The sequence below is a fragment of the Phyllostomus discolor genome, chromosome 2 (genome assembly GCF_004126475.2).
Source record: "Phyllostomus discolor isolate MPI-MPIP mPhyDis1 chromosome 2, mPhyDis1.pri.v3, whole genome shotgun sequence".
NCBI classification, from domain to species: Eukaryota; Metazoa; Chordata; class Mammalia; order Chiroptera; family Phyllostomidae; genus Phyllostomus; species Phyllostomus discolor.
Window position 1 is genome coordinate 174,750,029 of NC_040904.2, and position 6,522 is coordinate 174,756,550.

At 35.2% G+C, this 6,522-nt stretch overlaps 1 non-coding gene across 1 annotated transcript; it reads left to right on the forward strand.

Moving 5' to 3' along the window:
- The first annotated feature begins 6,080 nt into the window (after nucleotides 1-6,080).
- On the forward strand, nucleotides 6,081-6,184 carry LOC114514290. Its single transcript, XR_003686009.1, has one exon. It is a non-coding gene; the product is annotated as a small nucleolar RNA U13 (small nucleolar RNA).
- Nucleotides 6,185-6,522: the final 338 nt, after the last annotated feature.

The window sequence follows — 6,522 nt, forward strand, 5'->3', positions numbered from 1 at the left end:
CTGTGAACAGCCAGCCACAGCTGTAAAACCTTCTCAGACTTTAGGATGATCTAAAGAAAGGGATTTTGGACAGAGAGTAAAACTCACAACAAAGATTTAGTTACCACCTGTTTTGGAGTAGGGGGGTGAAATTTAAATGACCAAAGTGTAAGGAGCACTATCCCCTTTTAGGTGAAGTTCTGTAATGAAAGACAAACAGCAAATCGGTAAAAACCCATACAATTTATCCATAGGAGATATAGTGGTAGGTTAATAGTTTAAGAAATATTGCTAACATATTAGATTTTGGTATTTTACTAAGATGTAAAAAAGATAAAACGAATTTTTGCTAGAAACTATAAATGTGACATGGTAATAGGTTAGGGTTAACTGCATGTACGAATTACAGAATCATGTGATTCTAATATGAGCTTATAGTATATCTGTGACAATTGGGTTGTTTAGTGATAACAGTTTTTATTACATTTTACATTTTAGAAGATAGTTGTATTTATCAGTGAGATTGTTATATGGTACATCTTGATGTCGACATGAGTAAATATGAAGTTTTGAACTGATATTTAGGAGTTAAATGCAAAGTATAGTTAGGGATATTGCATGGGATTCACCCTGTGGCATTTTATCCCCTTTGTAGGAATCAAAATGTAAAATAGATTGTAAGTCAAGTAAAAACATTCCTTTGAAGTTATAAAGATAATCACTATTTTTTCAATGCAAGAATAATTATGTACACATATATAATTATGTGTATATATACTTACATAATATGTATGGAGTTGAAATCCAACATTTTTTAATTAAAATGGAAAAATGCATGTTTAGTTTTCTGTTATTATTATGAGAGGCTGTAGAAAGTGATAAAAATAATAAAAATTACAGGAAGATATTTCCTAAGCACGTGTGTGGCTACCAATATCGGGTGGCTCCTAAAAATGGAGTTAACTCATAAACCAGTTTCATGAAGGCATATGGCAGCCACAGACCAACCATATCATGTTTCATCATTCTAAATAAGCTTCTTACTAATCTGTTAAATGTTGAATGTGTGTACGTGAGGAAACAGTTCACAGTGTGATCCAGTGGGACATTATCTTCCTTCTTGGCGGAAGGCAGAGCTAGCTGCCCTCAGAGCTGGTTGTAATGTCAGTGGCTGGCTCACTCAGACTTTGTGCTCTGACCATCTTCGGGAAGGAAAAACATTATGGAAATGATCTGCCTTCTTGAAATAATCTAACATACTTATAGGATTCTTTGACATATGGATTGTTCACTATGACTCAAAACTTTTACAGACCTTGGTTAAATGAGAGTAATTTCCAGTCTTACAGCAATGTAAAAGGATTGTTAGTAGTACCATTATTGCATTCAGTACGTTTTTTGAAGACCCAATATTATGTCTACAATTAAAATATATGAAGAAAAGTATTCAACAGTCACCTGCTCCAGGAAAAAATAGTTGAGGAAAGAATGACACTTGATAAATTTGCACTTCAGCCCACAAAGTCTTCCCAGTATGTGTTTCAGCGGTTCCTTACTTTTAATAGAAAGAGAGAAAATGCTGTGATTTCTAATTCAATATTAAATATGTGATACTCTCTGATACCTTATCCTACCATTTTGTAAAGCAGTGGAGATGGAAGAACATATTTATGTCTTAGTAACATTCTATTGATTTCATTCTGGCCTCATTGGTTTTCTATAAAATAGATCTGGGTGGCCTCAATTAATATTTCCAGTCAGTTTTACCCAAGCCAATCAAAGATGTTTATTTCTTTTTTCTTTTTTTATTGTATTTTTCATTATCATTTATCCTCGTATACTGTCTTCCACCTCCACCCACCTCTCTCCCGCTTTCTGAAAGTAAGTCATAATCGATGAGCACTTACTGAGTACTTCTGCTATGAAAAACATTATGGTAAGTGGTGTACAGGATCAGAAAGGAATGTAAGATAAAGTATCAATCAACAAAATGAAGGAGTTAAACTTCGCTAACATGAACATTGGCAAGCAATATAGAATAGCATAAATTATAAATTGTTAATATGGACAGAACATTGTATAGGAATTCTGAAAAGGGAGAGATCACTATGGACTGAAATTGGGAATATGTATGAAGAAAAGCAGGACTAGCGTGGATATGAAAGCTGTTTAGACTTTAGTTTGGTAGAGGAACAAAAACAATAGTCAATTTAATTATTCAATGCTGCTTTGACCAGATATAAAAATACAAATTTATATGTCATCAAGGAACCTACATTTATAATAATTTTATCATATCATAAATTATTTAGATGTTCAAATACAAGTTTTTTGGCAATGTCACTCAGAAAATGTTTGTATTATATTCGTGTCTTTATAAAATTTCTCATTATAGGCACTGTATCAATTATTTTATTTTAAAAAACTAAAGTACTGTTGGAGAATAAAATAGTATCATGAAATATCCTCACTTAATCCTCATTCTAACAGGTCATCTAGTAATATCAGTAAAAGTAAGAGCAGAAATGTTGGCATTGAAATAACAATTATTCCTGGGTGTCTATGTTGCACATGTACTCATTGTTTTGTGTCATAGAACATAGTAACATCGTACAAATTATGAATAAAAACCTACAGACCTAATGTCTTCATAAAATACTAATGTTATGCAAAGCTCAGTGTGGCCCGAGATAGATTTCTAGTGCCAGCATTCCCAGTTCCAAAGGCTTTATGTCTAACTACTAAGCTGGAAATGAAAATATATATTCTGGAAAACTGTGTTGGATGTCTCAAAAAATTTAATTGGCAACAACGAAGGCTCTGATGTCAAAGATGCATGTTTAAATACAGTTGTTTGATGCAGTGTCAAGGGGGGGAATGATAGTCACCAATTAATATTGTGTTCAATATTCTGTTTAAATTAATAAATGTCATAAGTAGACTTTTATTTATTTTACTTAATTCAAATGGGGTACAAAACTGCTTTAAAGAAGCTCTCTTAGTTGGGAAAATGTGGACTATGTTATATTCAATATTGTTTTCCATTAGGATTTATGTGGCATTCCGTAGGTGACCCCAGAAAATGTCACCAGATAACTTACAGGATGAAACCAAAGTCTTTGGAATAATGGTATCTCATTTTTCATGCCAGTTTGTTTACTTAATGATTCAATCATCGATACCAAACACTTACTGCACCTAGTATAATTCCACCGTTTTTCACTTGCCCTCGATTCTTATTGAGCAGCATGAATAGTCTGCTGCAGAAGAGCTGGTTAAGGTCACGTGTACAAATATTTCATCCAAACTACTGATTTCTCACATTCAGAACTAGATTTACTTCAGCCCTTCAGAGTTATGAAATAGGTAAATATTCTTTTGGGGAAGAACAGTAAGCATCAATTTAAGAAGAGGCAAATTCTGTAATGTTATGCTGCTGTGCATTATTGCTTTTAGAGCTATTTAAACTTGTCTATGTACTTAAAACGAATCCAGGGATATCACAGATGAATTTTTAAAATAATTTTGATATTAGCTTTTGAAAGGATCATTTTTCTGTAATTTTAACAATATAATTCTACTCTTGTTCAGCATATCTGAACAGACCTAAAAAATCTTCAGGTTCTAAACAACGCAGAGAAACTTAAAGGAAAATATTAAGGAATAAGCACCTTAAAATTATTTGGATTATTGTATATCTTAAAGTAACAAGAAAGCCACCTCTGCAAATATTTCAACAGCTTTATCTGGTCTTTTCTGAATGACCCCCAACCCCATGGCTCAGCTCCACATAAACCATCTTACATGCCTCTGAAAAGAATTCTGGAATAGGGTGTAAATGCAGTTGGGGGGTATTAATAATACAAAAGGTGTGTACAGATGAATACATACCTTTTCTATCACTAATTTCTCTCCCAAAATAAAGAGAAAGGAAGGTTTTACAAGTCTGAACTGCTGACCAATCTGTACAGGTTTTAAGTGTTGGAATTCTCAGCAGCTCTGAAAGTGTTTTCATGGCTGAACTGCTACAGAATCCTTTTGCAGCACATTTAGTTTTGAAAAAGCTTAACACCACCAACATCCTGGAACTAAGATCAGGCCTTTGGGGGATTTTCAACCTGCTTCACAGATCTGAGGTTAATGCTGACTCTTGTTCTCAGGGGCTGCAGAGATTTGAACCTTTGGTTGTTTACAATAGTCACACTACGAAACACAGGACCTAGGCCCCAATGAGTGCAAACTCTTTCTGAAGAAATCTATTAGCAAATGCTTAACTATGGGCAATTCTGACTTAATACAGTCATCAAAACTTCTGGTAAAAATAATCAAGCATATTTTCATGGTGCTGTTGCATTTATAAAGCTCTTAGGACACACATTATGCTGTCAAATCTCCATTTCCCTTGAGGAAAGTATTGCTACTTTCAGGGATATATAAAAAATATTTAATCAGCAGTGCAGCAAGAATAGAAGAAGGCAGGCAGGGCAGCTGAAGAAGTGGTGGACACGTGTCCCCATGTGCAGGTAATGCGAGATAAAGGGCCAGACGGCAGAGGGGCTGCCTGTCTTGCTAAGGGGTTTGGACCTTAATCTGGCAGCAATGAAATGAAGTCTTTTGAGAGGGCAAGTATGTGTTTAGGCTTCAGTCATAGAAAGACCATTCAGCCCTGGCTGCTGTGGCTCAGTGGCTTGAGCTTTGGCCTAAGAGACAAAAGGTTGTGAGTTCTATTCCCAGTCAGGGCACATGCCTGGGTTGTGGGCCAGGTCCCCAGTAGTGGGTGCGTAAGAGACAACCACACACTGGTGTATCTCTTCCTCTCTTTCTCCCTCTCTTCCCCCATCTAAAAATAAATAAATAAAATCTTAAAAAAAAAAAAGAAAGACCACTCAGGCAATATATTAAAAATGTTTTTAAAGGTCAAATAATGGAAGTGATTGCCAGGCAATGAAGATGGAGTCCTATAGACTGATACAAGACTTATTTGAGGGGTATTAAGGAGGTAGAGTGAATGCATTTTGATAATTGCTGTTGGCTAAGTGGGGTCAGTGTTAGCTCCCAGGTTTCTGTCTGGGTCAACTAGATGAATGATAGTGTAACTCATGAGGCTATGGAATGAGGATGAGACACCAGATTTGATGGAGAAAATGAGTTCACTTGTAAATATGTTGATTTTATAGGCATATGAATATGGAATAAAATCACATTCTTACCAGAGAATTCTTACTGTAGTTCTGTTTCATAGGAGGGAGAGAGACTAGAGATTTATTCTGTGGTTTCAGAGGAAAGTAGGTGGTTGAAACCCTTGAGGAAATTGAAAAATATAACAAAAGCACATATGGAATGAGAAACAGAAAGATCAGTGGAGAAGGCCTGGTGAAGTACTACTTTTAAAGTAAATAGTCTCTTTATATATTTATGAATATGTCAATTATTATGGGTTAGAAAAGAAATATCTGTTTTGATTTTTTAATCAATGTTAATTATTTTTCTCACAAGCTCATTGACATTCTAAGAGTAATTTCTTGATTTGCCCTTTGTGGAAAAGCTTGATGAACTTTCTTAAACTGATGTACTAATTATTTAACTTCATAATGATGTGTTGCTATTAAAAGTATAATTGAAAGAGAAGTGAAAGTTTTCAGTTAATTGCTCAATCCAAACAGTTTAGAAAACTTGCTCTGAGCTTTTTCTCAGCACACCCTCATGTGGTGTCTCCTGTTGTTGAAACTTGCTAAAGTCACTGGCAACTCTCATGTTTCCAAAGCCAATGAGTGCTTTTCTGTTGTGTTCTTCTTCGTCAGAACTGTCACTTTTCACTATTCCTTTCTTGAAACCCTTCATATACATGTTTTTTTAAAAGATTTTATTTATTTATTTATTTTTGGAGAAGGAAGGGAGGGAGAGAGAGAGGGAGAAACATCAATGTGCGGTTGCTGGGGGCAATGGCCTGCAACCCAGGCATGTACCCTGACTGGGAATGGAACCTGCGACACTCTGGTTCACAACCCGCGCTCAATCCACTGAGCTACGCCAGCCAGGGCCATATACATGTTTTTAAATTAAAAGATTAGCTCTGGAGAAGGCTGCTCAAGAAACTGGTCATCCTTTCCTAGCTCATCAGTGGGGCAATCGGGTATCCACGCTCTTGCGTGGTGTGTGCCTCTGTCACACCTTGTTGCAACATTGGCACGTTACCCTCCTGACATGAAAAAGAAAAAGAAGAAAAAAGAAACTGGTAACAATGGTAACTATAAAAAATATCCACAAAATACATACCTAATCACATTATAGTGTATCTGGAGAATGTCAAAACTAAGAGATATGTTTAAAAACAACTAGAGAAAAAAGAACAAATTACCTTTGAGATACTGTACCTACAATTAAACTTATAGCTGGCTCTTCATCTGCAGCAAAAAGAGCCAGAAGACAGTGAAATGATCATTACAGTGAGCTAAGAGAAAATAATTATCACATAGAATTATATTCCCAGTGGAAATATATTGTGAATATAAGGTAAACAAAACAAAAATCCTAAAGAGTTTT